Consider the following 15,693-nt stretch of genomic DNA (forward strand, 5'->3'; position numbering starts at 1 on the left):
TAATTTTTCCGAGTTTAGAACAACTTTCCTCGATAATTTTGTTATAGTTCTATAATATTGTTTCAGTTTCTTAAATGGGATAGAGTTCATCCTGTGAAAATATTGATTCGTTTAACGACATTTATGTTGTATTATACAGCTGGAGGTGTCCAATTTCATGGTCGAAAATGTTTATGTTTCCAAATAATATTATTTGTCAATGAATATTCACTTGTATGACCAAATTGTAGTGTTTATTCTGGATAATAAGTTTTGGCGCGCGTGGCAGGTCTCTCTTTCCCTCTCTTTCGCTCTCTCGGCGTCCCGCTGCAACAACTACCGTGCTGTACAATCCTCAGTATGATCCACGCGGCCCAACCGCGAGGATGTGTCCCTGGAAGTGTATATCTCGATCGTGTTTTCGTTGGAAACTTTACGAGCAATCCAAGTCGCCGTCAATTAATCTTGTGATTAAATATTATTAACCAGGATTGACCACCGAATATTTCGTGGAAATTAAATTTACGTGACGTTACGCGTTAAAGAAAACCGAATTTCAACGATTGATTTAGGATAGACACGACGGAGGAATATTTTTATTACGAACAAAACTATTTATTTCTTGAACATTACGAAATTTAAACTCACCGCGAGTTATAAATGGTTGAGCAGTTACGTGTGAATTTTTAATCGTTTTTAATCGTGTTTCTGACACGATTTTTCAAATATGTAATTTTCTAGAATTGTGGGTTTTTCGAGGGATCCGTGTTCTTAAAAAATCCGAACGAAGTAGCTGTATTTCGAGTGATTGGTATTTCTAAAATTGTGTACCCTCAAACGATAAATTTCTAACACCGAATGCTGAGTTACAGAATTTCTGAAATTTTCATGCATCCGAAGTTTAATTTCCGAATAATTTCGACTGGAATCCCAAGTGTTTCGAAATTGCAAATTTCCCGCCGGTGAGGAGTTCGCGAAGCCCTCGGATCTCAAAGTATTACAGTTCGTAATTTACCTAAACATTCGAAACTCATCGAAACTGTACGATACGAACTATCAGTCGTACAAAGTAAAACTCGCGTAGAGAACAAAAATGGGCAAAATTCTTGTCTAAATAAAAACTCCGGATATCGAGTGAAAAAATATCTAACGATCACGTTGAACGAATGGATACATATTTGCAGATCCGTTCAGTCGAATGAACGTTGCAATTAAATCGCGTTTTTATTCATCGTTGAATATAAATTTAAATTGTAGTATAAAATATTTCGCACCGAACAGATGAAAAAGTTACATAATCGTTGCGAATGTATTGCTTCGCTTTGATCTCGGTATTTGCGTAATATTCATGAAAAATCACTGCAGGAAAATAGTTTTCGTAACGGCGAGAACTTTTCAGTCGAAATTAGGATTTCGTAGAAAAGTGACTCGCGCGTCGTACTCGGTTAACGTAAACACTAGACACAACGTGGTAGTCATTGCATCTGCGCGCTGCGAGAGGAAAAAAGAAAACACGTAACCGGATATCGTCGAACGAAACTGCAACACTCCGCAGCAAATTTTCGCGCGCGATCTATCGATTAACAAAGCTTCTGCCACCGGGCGATTCTAACGACCGTGTCCACGAATTCACTTCTCGAAACCGAATGCATTAAAATTCAAACGAACCTGCACCGTGCACCGGCCACTCGAGGTTTAACGGTCCGATTCGCGGATTCATATCTTTCAACGAGCAATTCGAGCACGCTTCGCGTCGGAGATCTTTCGAGAGACCGATGAGAATCGATAATTATTGTGTTTGCTGAGTCTTAGCGCGATTTAAAATTCAAATCGTTACCGTTCCGACGCGAAAACAACCACCGCGAGCCGACGTTGCCGCCGCGTAAGTCTTCGAGGCGCCACAGATCACAATTATTCGACTATCGATTTTATTGGAGATCGTTCGGTTCCGTAACCGCTTTCGCCGTGAAATTACGACGGGCCTGCAGTGCTGTGAATCGTGATTGACGTTGTCGTTCAAATCCGAACGGTGAGAAACGAGGAAAGAATTTTGTGTGTTCAAGAATTCAGCTACGGGCGTGAAAAGATTTAAAGGGCGGAGGAACGTTGAAGTTCGTGACACGGGTCGGGACAAGAAGACGCTCGAAAAATGTGAGTAAAACGTTGATGGAATATTTGGCAGGTTAAGGAACTTTAAACCGTTCGATGAACATGTGATTTTTATTTAATTGTTTGGAACATTTTTTAAGAAATCTTGATCATTTTATCTTTCCTATTATTAACGTTCTCGATTGACTTCTCCTAGAAATGTAGTTTTCAGAAAATTCGATACGAGAAAATTGAGTTCCTCGTTTAATTAGGTCCGCGTATAGTTGTGCAGGATGAATTTTCCATTAATTTGAAATTACGGTCGTTTCCCTTCGAGCGAACAAAAAGCCGATATACAAATCGTGTTTCGTTACCTCAGAAGCTCGATTAATTTAAATTTACAGTTGAAATTCATCGTGGCGTACGCGTACGTTTGAAATGTGTTTCTATTCATCGTCCCATAATGGCGCGGATTCTATCATAACGAAGTGCAGTACCGCGAAAACGAATCTGTTGCCCCTTTATAACCCAATCTGGCCAGGAAGTGCAAGCAATTTATATCATCCCATCGTCTATTCCTTTTTTGTGCTACAGATGTTGTTGAAAAAGCACGCCAGTGAATTTTATGTACTACTTCGGCAATTCTGCATAATCGTCTCCTTTCGACCAATCCCAGGCTTTTGTTATCGATTTCCTTTATCAGAAAAGAATTCTTAAAAATAAAAATTTAGGACAGAACAAAATCGATACTAAGCTTATTAGAAGACTCTCAGACATTTTTATTCACTGTTTTCGAAGAAAAACAAAGTTTATTAGTTGGACGAGAAATTATTTTCGACGCTCTGTATAAGATTTATGTAATCCATAATAATCAGTTTCTCGTTATATAATCCACTCGCTAATTGATATTGTAATAATTATCTTTCCAATAATTATTCAATCCATAATTATTATCATTCGTTTTTCTCGTACTTGCTTTACATCTCGAGTAAGGAAATCGTTCGTTAATACTCCATCCAGGAGGAAATTTACTCCAGTTAGCAAACTGTATTTATAACGAAATACCGTTATGGGATATTGAATATTGATCATAGAACAAAGTCTATGAGACCGACATGCCCTTATAATCAACAGTTTGATGCGACCAAGATGGAACTAAATTAATTGCTCCCTCAAAACCGCTAATGAGCTGTCTCACCACCGTTTGGTTGTCCGTTTAGGACACTGATTTCCGATTTTATTGAAACGTACACTTTTCTATAACATATCACCTATCGTAACACGTTTCCAGATAGTTACATTTTAAAAAATTCCATTTCTACTTTAATTAATTTAACTTTCTGACGATGACACCGAACGCAAGGTCAAGACGTTGTTAAATGCTTGTTGAAGTCTTTCAAGCTACCGTTGCTGTTATTTTAACTTATGTTTGCATTATAATTTAATTTCAATCTTCGGTTAAACTTCAGCCAGTTTTCGCGTGTAACATAATTTTGATAAACACGAAACGCGAGATTAATATGATGTGTATTCGTTGATTAATTAATTTCCGCGCGTGTGTGTTAATGCACGTTACCGCTAACTTGTGACAACGAAATTTTGTCCGCGCTTGTAAATTAAAATTTATGCCCACGTGTACAAGCATTTCGCGTGCCCGTCACAACTTTGTTGACAATTTATTAACATTTCAGTTTGTTAACATTTCAATCGCATTAAAGTGTCACTCCGAAGGACTCTGTTTGAAAACTATATGTTTCTGCCCGGAACGGATTTTGTTAAAACCTTGCGTAGGTCCATACGAGAACCATTTATTCTCAACGTAATTCTAATTAATTTTTTCCAATTATCCAGCGATAGAGAACGTGAAAAATTCAAGCTCTCGTCGTTCGACATCTTTCCAATTAATTTTACTTAAAATGTACCATTCTTATAGAGCAAAAACGACTGGTTAAATTTTATTGTTGCACGTGTCCCTTGTACGTTGTCACACGTCTGAAGACGATCTTAAAAAGGGTCTCAGGGACACAACAATTTATACTTCCGGTAGATGTTAACTGTTTCCAACTTTCTACCCGACGGTAGTCAGAACTTTGTACTGAAAAATTATTACTCGCGATTCCGCTTGTGTTGTCGGATGATTAAGAATTTTTACCAAGAGTAGAAAGTTTTATTAACATTATGATGCACCTGGTTTCTTATTTCAAATTAAATTAGCGATTCAAAGCATTCCCTTTTTACAATTATACGTTGCAAAATTTCTGATTAATTTTTACCGAAACTAATTTTGTTCACCATTTACGAAACTCCGCTGTTTTTGTACAATTTGATTTACGCTGGAAATTTGAGAACGATTAAGGAACGGCGTGAATCGGGGATTTAATGCACTTTCTAAATAAACGTAGCAGAACGTAATTTCGTCAAGCTATGACTGATCGTTTGCTATACGATTTAACATTCCCTGTATAATCGCGACGAGCTCTTTGAGCGAGAAAATCTTGGGCCAAAGAGATGAGAGGTCTTTTCATGGTATAACGGCCGCGTAAAGCTCGTAAAATTACGCATAAAATCTCGTCGTAAAGTCACAGATTTTAGAGTGCAGCGACTGACTTTAATTTTATTTAGGGGATCGGGAAAACGCCGGTTCATAACACGCTCGATGATTAATTTTCCACTATTTTCCACCAAACTCGTTATTATAAAGTATCGAACAATTAATAATAGATTAATCGATCAGAAACCGTACAGCACGGAAGAGTAAATTAGTTGCAATGAATCGGACATATTAACTAAATTTATTATCATCGTTTATCTATTGATTTACTGTATTTCTGTATTTGTTGATTACTGGTTGCAGAAAATGATATATTAACGACTTTATTTGTACTGGATTATTAATTCCTCGTTTGATTTACTTTACAAATATCACATGTAAGTAGTAATTGAATAATAATAGGTGAAGCGTGTTAAAGTTGGCGAAGGGTAAAATATATAATGAGAATTTAGATCGAATGTTTAAAAAAGCACGTAACATTATCATTGGCCTTAGTGATCTCCGCTGTTGTGTCATATCTCGTTATCGAGTTGTATTATTTTTCGTGCGAGTCCGTTAACAAATTACATCCGTATCCCGCTCCCATCAGTCGATGGCCAATCAGCTAAATCCAAGCTTTGCTCCCCATAGCATAAGCAGAACGGCCGATGCACTTTGACCGTGATAACGTATGCACTTGTCGACAACGCGTTTTCAAAGCTGATAATGGCAATAATCAGTATTATTCTTTCCTCCTCAGTATTCCTATTCAAAGGTACATGTTATTCAAACATACATGAATCAATAATAATTTCGTTTCTCTCGAGCAGACCATTTATTTTGAAATATTCGGGTCGAAAAGCAAATATAGATTTGAAGTTTAATTTGAGATGGATACGATCGTGGTGTATATTAACGACAATCTGGTTTCTGTCGCGCGTATGATAAATGTTTTCGTCTTTCGACAGTTAATATTTGAACGCTAAGTAAGCTGGGACTTTGCTGAGACGTTGATTTAATTTATGACCAGAATCGATCGGTCCCCAATGGAGATACTCGATCTTCGTATTCCTAGGATATCAGGATTCTGTTCGCGCGACTTTTCCAAGTCCTAGGGTGGCATGTTTCAATTTTATCGCTCGAAAACGTAGAATTTTCGTCCCGAGAACTTCAGGCGAATCTTTGAGACTAATAACTACCCCGATTTATGGAGGCAAATAATATCTTTTACTGTTTTTTTTTTTTAATATTAATAATAGTGTATTCTAATCCTCTGTGAAATGTGCCTGATAGAAGCAATCCCAGTAAGATTGGCCAAGACAATTTCCAGAATTTGCGCGTGATTAAGGCAACCTTTATGGGCACGCCTAATAGCCGTGCAGGTTTAACCACTTAATTTATGGATGTATAAATAACCATATAATTTCTATTTTGAAACACAAAATGGGATTCGTGCAATAGGGGATTCAGGATCAAGTTATTAATGTTCGAGTGCTCGGCTATCGGTGACATAGTTATCGTTGCATAGATTTACGAGACTTATGTGTCATGAAAAACACGACTGATTGTTAATATCTGTCTATATTAATAAAACAAAATGTTTATAACTTTTTGAAAACTCAGTCATCAGGGTCCTGTGTGTTGAATTCAAATTTCAAACGAATAAAGATATTGTTTCTCGAGATGTTCCAATGCAGTTTTCATATAAATGTTATCGAATAAAGAAAATTCAATTTAGATTCTTTTGACGCTAGCAGTTTCCAAATTTCGCAACAGTATGTTCGGGTCAATGCTTTTAAAACTTGAATGTCCAAAAAAAAGGAACACCTTCAAACCGGGCAGATCCATTAAAGTTTCATTTGCAGTGGAGTCACGTGAGTTTCTTCGTAAATTTTACTGCCTGAAATTAAATCTTTTTTCTACCTCTAGCTAACTACAAAATTCATTTTCCTAATGGCACGAATACATTAAAAATTCTTGATGAAAATGTTTTTTATATTAGCTTCGACACTCGTACGATTCGATCGAATTTATAAATCACTTCGTATTTTGTTGTGTTTGTATTTCGTTACTGGTTTTGTACACACGTTATCAGTTTCGTGATACTATTTAGATTTCTTGTTTTTCTAATTTTCATAGCAACGTAAAGTTCTGGGGTTAATTAAACTCTTTCCCAAACGATCGTTCGTTCTCTATTTTCTGGCTGTTATCCACGCGACGTCGAAAGGTAATAACGTCACGGATCCCCGTAAGAAGATTCATACTAATCCGGCTCGCATAACGCGATCTAGAGCTTGTTAGACCATCGTCTTCGGTTTGTTCCCGCGACACGCAAATGTCTTCAGAGCCTGGAAATGTAAGTCTCATTTATGAGATGTCGGTTTTCATCGCCCCGCTAATTGCTGGGATAATTAAACAACGCGCAAGACGCTCGAGCGTTTATGGCGGGGAAAGTTGTACCTGGCTAACGAAGCAACTTGGTAGGTGGTTCTCAATTAGAAATCGTCGAGATGAAATGTTTGAAAACATTCTCCGGCTTCCCTAGCGCGGTTATTCGGACAGTTTCAAATTGCACGAATGAAAATTCCGGTCCATTGAATTATCCAATGTCTCTCGTTGGCAAATGTTGCTTATGGGGATCGTTCAAAAAATCGTCATAAAAAATTTCAAATACCTCCAAGTATTTTTTTAATTCAAATCCTTCGATTAATTGTACGCATCTTGCTGTCCAGACGTTAACTTTGTAACAACGTTAGTGGAACGTTTCCTGTTTATAATTTACCGTATTTCTTGCACAGCAGCCGCGTAATCCGACTGTAGAACGTTTTTTAGTAACGTAATATTCCTCGCGGCTGCGTAATATTATTGCCTATTAATGAACTTCGAACGAATACGAAAATAAGGTTTTAATTGGATGCCCACGTACGTTGTTTATTGCACCGAGCGCCGGTGTTTTCCAACCACGCGGACAGCCCGAACAATGAAATTTTAAATAAGTTTGAAAAAGTTTCCTCGCAACTTGTTTGCCATGAGAGATGGATTGTAAATGTATCCTTGCGTTGATTTATCGATTGGAGAAAAACCCCGAGGCACGGACAGACATGGCTGGGAACTTGCAGCAAACTTTTCGATCGTATCTGCTAAATCATTGTATGCCAAATTTTTTTCGGGTTGTGGCCCACTTCTAAGTGCCATTTATCTCTGTAGCCGTCTCCTCTTTCGCGAATGCCGCCAATTTATGAAAATAACACAATTTTAATGGGGAAATGTAATCGTGGAATCCTCAAAAATCACTTGAAAACAATTGCAATTGTTTTGTTCTCAAATCGAATTTCAATTTCTCGATATATCTTACACGATTCTTCTCAGTGCAAATACAAAATAATCCGCGGAATAATTAGTGATGCTAGAACACGAATTAACATTGTCGAAGGTTTAAAAGATTAGAGAAAGAAATTATACTGACATACATACTCGTACGATATATGAAGTACTGTGCACTTAATTCTAATTATGTTGTTTATTAAGATGTCCATTATCTTCTTCACTTTTTACTCGCCAAGTTGGCATTTATTATTATGTAGATCATAACCTAGGATGACGTTAATATCGTGTGTCATTTATTTATCCAGTATACGTGTCCATGTTGATATTTTATTTTGTTTGGCTTTCGAAATTTATTCAATTCTTATAATCAAGAATGTTTCCTATCTTACTGCTCGATACAATTCGTTACTTCTTGGTTATCAATTATAATTTGAAATCCTTCGTTCGACCTATTGGCTTACTTTTCGAAAGGGTGTATGTGTTTCGTTATCCGCGAGATCTTGGCAGTTCGAAAACACTGCCTCAGCAGGAACGATATCCACGCAAAGTAGACCAATTTGTCGTCGAAAGAGATTCCGTGGATCGTCTGAGATATACACGAGTGTGAAAATGGCTGAAATGTTGGCGGAGGAAGATAGGGAATGGAGACGTCATGTACTTTTCCGGTGTTATCGATAAGACGCGAGGGAAACGGTTGTAAAGTTAAACCCGTTCAATCGTAAAACATGATCATTCAACTTTAAACGCGTTCGAAAACATCCACTCCTTCCATTCCGTTGTTTTGTCTGTCAGAAAAAAACTGAGGGAAATCTGAAAGTAGATTTTGAACGGCTCTCGAAAGCATGATATATGGTGTTGAAGATGCTAAGATACTAGAAGGTAGGTAACAAAGAGCTTTTTAATCACCTCCGTCAAACATTCTGAACCCTCTTTTGGCTCGTAGGATCCTTTATAGTATAATGATATTGTACTAATTACTTGTGTATGATATATCACATCATGAATATTATAATACAGTATATTACCAGGAAAATAATAAAATTTGCAAGCTTTTGAATACAAATAGGAAGATTTTAAGATAGGTGAAATTAAAATGTTAATTTCTATAGTAACACTTCGTAACAGTTATTCAGAATAAAGGTGTTTGAGAATTAAAACACATGGATTGATTAAATGCAAAGGTCAATGGTCACTACGATGGGGTTGTACGCATGATTTAAAACCATGTAACCACCCCCAAATTAAAGGGTACCTTCAAGCAAAGACCATTTTGGGTGCAATTTACAGAAGTTCTGCATGTTCTGCAGCTGGTTTTCTTGGTTATCAAAAACAAACTACCAAACGAATTGCCAACTAAATAGCAGCCTTAATGGCGTTATTTTATGAACGAAAACCTCGAGTTCGTAAAGAGTGCGAAGCTACATCTGTCGCCTTTATGAATTTACTGTTGAGCTCCAGCAAAAGGATTCGTGTAATTAGAAAAATAGATTACGTGGATAGTCCGAGGTAGAACGAAAATTTAATTCTGCTTGCAATCAAGTATGCAATAATCTCGCGGTAGTCAAATAGCTGAAGAAACTCGTAAAGTTCTGTTTTTGTCGTCGAAGCGATTTCTTGACACTTGTCAGTGTTTTTAATCGGTGCATATCACTTTCCGTGAAAAAGCATACAGAATTTGATCAGAAAACTTTTTTCCCCCGTATCCAATACTTTTCTAGAGAACGCGAGAAACGCAAACAACCGTAGGATAAAATGATGGTCAGCAATATTTCCCCTCCGCGATATTCTATAACTGTCGGGAAAGTTGAAAATATCGAGAAATGCAATAAATCGGGATATGAAATTTTTACCGGCAGCAATACCTTTTTCTCTGTACTATTTTAGAATTGCTGGAAAGTTAAAATTGTTCGATAATATAATTTCAATTCTGTTATCGATACGAATACTATTTTAATCGATCTCAGAAATATGTGTACCATGATTAGCTCTCGATAGAAAAGCATTCTTCTTTTTTCTTATATATTTTTCGTTAGAGTTTGAAACGTGGTCTTAATTTTTAAAAAAATTCTTGTCTCTCTAACAATATTGCTAACGAGAGCACCAATATTTCTTTACACTTGTTCAGTAATCAACGCGGTATAAAACTGAGCTCGCGCGGTATCGGAAATCACACGAAACGCGAGTATTTCGTCGATCTTTCGACGTGTAAAAATTAATATCGACGCGTGGGAACGCGCAACAGTCTATCGATACTCGAAATTAATAAGCGACGCGTGAATCCCGATGCACGCATAGAGGCGCCTACAAAATTCGCTGATTTTATTAACCCGCGTGCTGGTTTCCGTACAAATCGAAACGCAATCAGTCGCAATTGTTTATTTTAACAATATTCTAATAAACACGTGGCAATTTCACAGTCCATATGCTCGCGTAAGTATCTGTGAAAACATTCTCCACCTAATTCTCATCCCGATCGAGAAGACAACCAAGTTTTGATCTTCGAAACACAATGAATTTAATTTCTTATAAATAAATAAAGTAGCTGTATAATAAAACAAATGTAAATTTAAATGTGACCGTTGTCAAGAATATAATATATGTAAAATATTATTTTATTATACTTTATTATTAATATTATATATATTATACACCCTGCAGAATAAATATTTTTTATTTATGTTACACGTTTCACTTACTCATATGTCGTTTATTTATATTATTTGAAGAATCAATTTCTAGATCGGATTTTATATCATATTTAAGTGATAAAAAAAGGTGCCTATAGGTCATATATAGAAAACGACAATAAATGTAACAAAAAGTGGACACGCGATGTGTGTGTGTTGCGAGCCAACGATACGATCCAATATTGGGAACTGTTTTAAGTCTCGATTCTACAGAAAGTACTTTTATTTTTGTTAGGTTTAACACCCACTCTCGCGGGTCTTTCTCTTTCGAGCTCTTGCATCATAAATTTCAACTTTACTGTTATCTCTGCTTAAATTAACCCTATAAACCTTACCAATGGACACTACGAGCCTCCTTTCTTCGCTGTTAATTATCTCAGTACTCGATTTCCCTTCATCTGACTAAACGATTTTGTATTCCCACGCAACTGCTGCAAAATGAATACCCAAGATTCGTTCATGGTGTATGTAAATACTATCAGATTACATTTCTATCTGAAAGATCCTCTTATTTAAATACGAGACAGAGACGTATACTTTGTCTTTGTTGTCTGATTCACAAAGTTCTTTCTACTGCAACACGGTTCTTTCTTCTACGATCTCAAGATATTAACTGGCTTTTCCGCTCCCATGAATTGTTGCTCCTTCAGCTATCGTATTCATTACTGAACATTAGCATGAAAGCTCCTGATTCCTCTTATTGCCTCCAAACTTAATATCTTGCTTCTATTGTATTTTTTATTAACCCAACTACGTAGGATATTTGTTTCATAAGAACGAAGAGGAGTGAATGTTTCTACAAATTTCTTCATAATCAAAGTACTATTATTTTATTAGGAGGAATAAGAAAGATACAAATCTAGCAAACCAGCGATCGTGGATAAAGTTCTCGTTATTACACCTCGATCTGAACTATCATTCCTTGGTCCAACATTAAAAATTCGTTTTCTTCGAAATCTAAACAGGAATTTATTTGCACGTTGTATCTTTGATTAACGAAGCACGTCGAATACATTGGAATATCTGGCAACGGGATTATCATCGGACGCAGTGTCGATCAGCAGCTCGAACGTCGATCAATCTGCTTAGAAGCACAATTTACCCGTGAAACAGCTCGACTGGGATTTAAAGCAACTTTCCGCTGGATCTGATCGCATTAATTACTGCTGGGTACAGCTGGTTACTAATTTACGTAGCGAAATGACCGTGCAACCGTGAATGGACGGAGAACGGTGAACATTCTCTGTTTTAACTAAACCGGAGTCACGCCGGCCGTGAAAATTTCCACCGGGATAAATATTCTAATAGCCGTTCGGAGGACTTACAGATCGCGTAGTTAATTTAACGTTACGGAGGCGCGACTCCTTGGGGAGAAATAACGGTTGAAAGGTTTACGGAGACGAGGAGAACAAACGGTACGCGTAAAATCGCCGACGTCGGGCTATCAGCCACGAAACTTTTCCATTCAAAATAAGACGCTTTTAATTAGGCTGTCCTGATTAACGGTAACTAAAAGAGCAAACTCGAACCGAGACGGGGAAACGGTGGGACGAGGACTCTTCGTTCCAACTTCTCACGCCGTTGTGGAAAAGGTCAGACGATTTTTCATTTGCAACGAGAAGAAAAACGTTGGGTTTGAGACTGGACCCTACTGGCGCGAATTAACTCGAGAACCTTTGACACGTGTCCAAGATGATAATTAGAAACCGTAACGAGAACAGACGCGAGACGGAACGTCCCAATTTCTATCCCATCGATCTTATTGCTACGATAGGCGTCGAAGAAGCCGGGCCGGGAGCATCGATAAGTATGGAATTAGAGTCTTTTCCCAACCTCGAGTGTCCTCAAAGGAAGCCTCGGAATGAAATAGAAACTGGGACGTAAGCGAGGACGTTGGAAGGATGCTCGATATTGCGCGATGCATCTTTTATGAGGAGATTTCAATGTACAGATTTCCGTGAGATTCCCGGTATTCATAATATTATCGAGGTGTTCGTTGCTGAAAGAGCATCGCGTATCCGGTAAACGGCGATATTAAGTTTTAGTGGAGTCTACAGCGACGAACAGGATGCATTCGATGAAATTGTCAAGAATAAACTACCACTGGGGCTATTAAAATAATGTAATATCAGTTGTTCGAGTGCTACGATTAAATAGGTTGTCATATTTGAGTACTCTTAGAGTATGGACAGTCGAAATGTTTGTTCGTTTAAATCGAAGGTTTATAAACTTTCAAGCTTTCGAACGATGTTAGCGTCGTTGGGGATAAATTGACAAGTATGCCATTGGATTATTGAATATTTCTGTCATTCGTGCTAAAATTGAAACGAATGTCAAGGATATTCGCCGGTCGACGGATTTGCCCAGCTCGGCGCTTGAAAAATCCCTTTTTTCGTGAAACTAGCGAAAAACGGGGATATATCAATTACAGGTCTGATTTGGAACTTTTCCCTGCGAGCTTGTTTTTCGTTTCGTTGGCGAGAAACTTTGCCAAAGTATCGACACCGGACCACGAGATGCAAGGTGTACGCGTAACGTGAAATATTATTGGCTCTCGAAAGGTCGTATTTATGGTTTCGACGGAGTTGCACTTTATCACAGCTGGCCGTTCCGTTCTGTCGCTATTAAAATCCATACACGAAGCGTTTTTACGAACGTTCTCGTTCATTTCATCTATCGCGACGATAAATTCTCAAATTTCGATTATCGCTGCTTGTAACCGACGAATATTGCCGCGAGAGTTAATTAATTTCGAATCAGTTAGCAGAGTTAGATTGATGGATTCCGTAAATCTAGTGTCAAATTTCCCAGTTTATCTAAATATTGAATTTCCACAAACAAGGGGTTAATAAAATATTTCTAAAATAAAATTGCTAGCACAAGCTAAGATTCTTCTCTAAAAGTTTATTTAAATTTCAAGACATTACAGATTACTTTTCTGTTTCATTGAAATTTCTAAAGATTCTCTAAGAAAAATGGCGTCGAAAGCTTTCCTATAGGTTTATTTCTCTCGAGTGCAGCGACGCTTTTCGAGCAAGATCGTTTCAATCGTGTAAACACGGAGCCCAATGCAATTGTGGTCGCCTTATTTGCAACCATGGGTGATGGTTTACAGTTCGGTTTTGAAGTGACACAGACTATTTTGCGGATAACATAAGAAATGACAGATTTTCCGCGATTTTCCACGATACAGAAAACCAGTGGCAGTGAATCTTTACGAAATTCACGGAACACTTTCGACTATAAGAAAAATTTGCAGAGCAGAAAGGGGCGAACTTTAAGTAGTTCAGTCGGAAATGCAAATTGCATCTTGTCCGCGTTGTAAACTGTGCATTACATATTTATGGTGAAATTCGTTCGAGCGTAGTTTTCTGGCTGGTACGCCATTTTCATAATTTTGCGAGACACTTGTAACAAGTTTGCTGAACGCTGGCTAAAAATGACGCAGAATCGGCCCCCCGATTCATACAATGTAAAACTAGATTTTGAAACTACTTTCAGCTTCAAATTGCTGTTGTCGTTTATCTGAAATATTTTTTTTTACATTTTCCATACTCAAAGGGTCGCAACAGTTCTTGGTTAAATAGTTGTCAGTGTTTTTTACAGTTACAAGATTTACAAGTTGCTCGAGTTCGTTTCTTCTTTCCGGCGTTGTTGGAATATTGGTTATAATATCGTCTCTAATAAATCACCAGAAAAAGAAGTCCAGAGGTAAAAGAGAAACGAGGAGGTTACGTAATAGATCCACAATGTCCTATCTACCTTCTATGAAATTTCCTATTTTGACGGGGACGTGTATTCCAAGCAAAATATTTCGAAACACCATCACGATGAAATCGTATTATTGCCCTTCTATCGAGGGACAGATTCTCTAACAGTTTTGATGAAAAGTTGCAATAAACTGTGCTCTATTTACTTTCAATTTAGTTTCTTATTTTTATCTGTTGTTTGATATTTACAACTCTTTTAATATTTACAAATTCTCCTTTTACGATACGACGTGTCCATCGAAAGGTCGGCTTATCGCGGCTGTAATTTATCAAGCAGAATCGCCAAGATAAGTACCGACGATGGTGTCGTCTTAAAAGCTCGTTTTATTATTGATCGACGCAATGCTATTATATCTGGCTGGATCCTTCGTCGACGTGTCTTGAATAAAATATAAGCAACGGGTATGTAGAAAATAACCCCGGTGCTTCCAGATTCGTTCGAAGGTTCCATGACTTTGTTTTTACATTGGCATTGGTATTGATTCCGAAACTCTCGTCGCTTTATAATCCTCGATAAATATTCCATTTGGACCGTCAAAGGTAACTTCGTTGTTCCGATAAACTAGCTAGACGGGGAAACCGAAAGTGATGTATGGATTATTCATAACGTTTCCTTCCGCGTAATCCACCATCGAGACAATTTCTATCCCACGGCTGACAATTTGCAAGCTTCGCGCCACCGGGCAATTATATTTTTGTAATTAATTCACGCGACCATATAATTCCATTCCCGATTTATGCGTTATTTCGTTTGAAAATATTCCACGTTCGTCCGGAATTTTATTCTCCTGCTTACAAATTTTTCAATTTAATTTCTACCGACATAATTATCACTGTTTATTCGACGTGAAATATAATTCCATTTTACAATGCAAATTGTTTGCATTTCATTCGTTATTGAACATTTTCTATCTAAATGAGGATTTTTGTCATCGTATTTTTCAGCGTCGTCTGTGTGCGTCAGGTTTCGTAAAAATCTGAAACTGCTAATTGGCTGATGAATAGTTTTAGTTGCAAATCAATGAGACAGTCAGGATTGATCTTCTTTCTGCCAAGAAAACATTTGATGTGGAATTTACCACGCTCTTAAAAAAGAAATAAACACGTGAGAAGTATATTCATCGGTATTATGAAAAGAATTTGTAAAATAAGCGTTCTTTAGACTGCTTTTCAAAAACTATTGAACATTCGGTGTAGTAGCAATTCAATAATGTTACATAATGTATTTACATTGATAATATGAGAATAATTACGATTCTATCTTGAACAGTTCGAAAGAGGCAATATTAAAATGTGCACAATCCACATCAAT

The 15,693-nt window shown here is 37.3% G+C and overlaps 1 protein-coding gene across 3 annotated transcripts in view; it reads left to right on the forward strand.

Moving 5' to 3' along the window:
- Window positions 1-349: 349 nt before the first annotated feature.
- The window catches only part of LOC122396916 (5-hydroxytryptamine receptor 2A), a 52,889-nt gene continuing 37,545 nt past the window's right edge, over window positions 350-15,693 (forward strand). The window contains exons 1-2 of one of the 3 annotated variants that reach the window (XM_043395683.1): window positions 350-446; window positions 2,043-2,130. The gene's annotated coding sequence lies outside the window, so the exon portion shown is untranslated. Of the gene's footprint in view, window positions 447-1,194; window positions 2,131-15,693 lie in introns of those variants that run through there. The other 2 variants (XM_043395682.1, XM_043395681.1) reach the window with 2 other exon arrangements.

Source organism: Colletes gigas, unplaced genomic scaffold (assembly GCF_013123115.1).
Source record: "Colletes gigas isolate AHSC1104 unplaced genomic scaffold, ASM1312311v1 Colletes_gigas_Sc00008, whole genome shotgun sequence".
In the NCBI taxonomy this organism is placed as follows: Eukaryota; Metazoa; Arthropoda; class Insecta; order Hymenoptera; family Colletidae; genus Colletes; species Colletes gigas.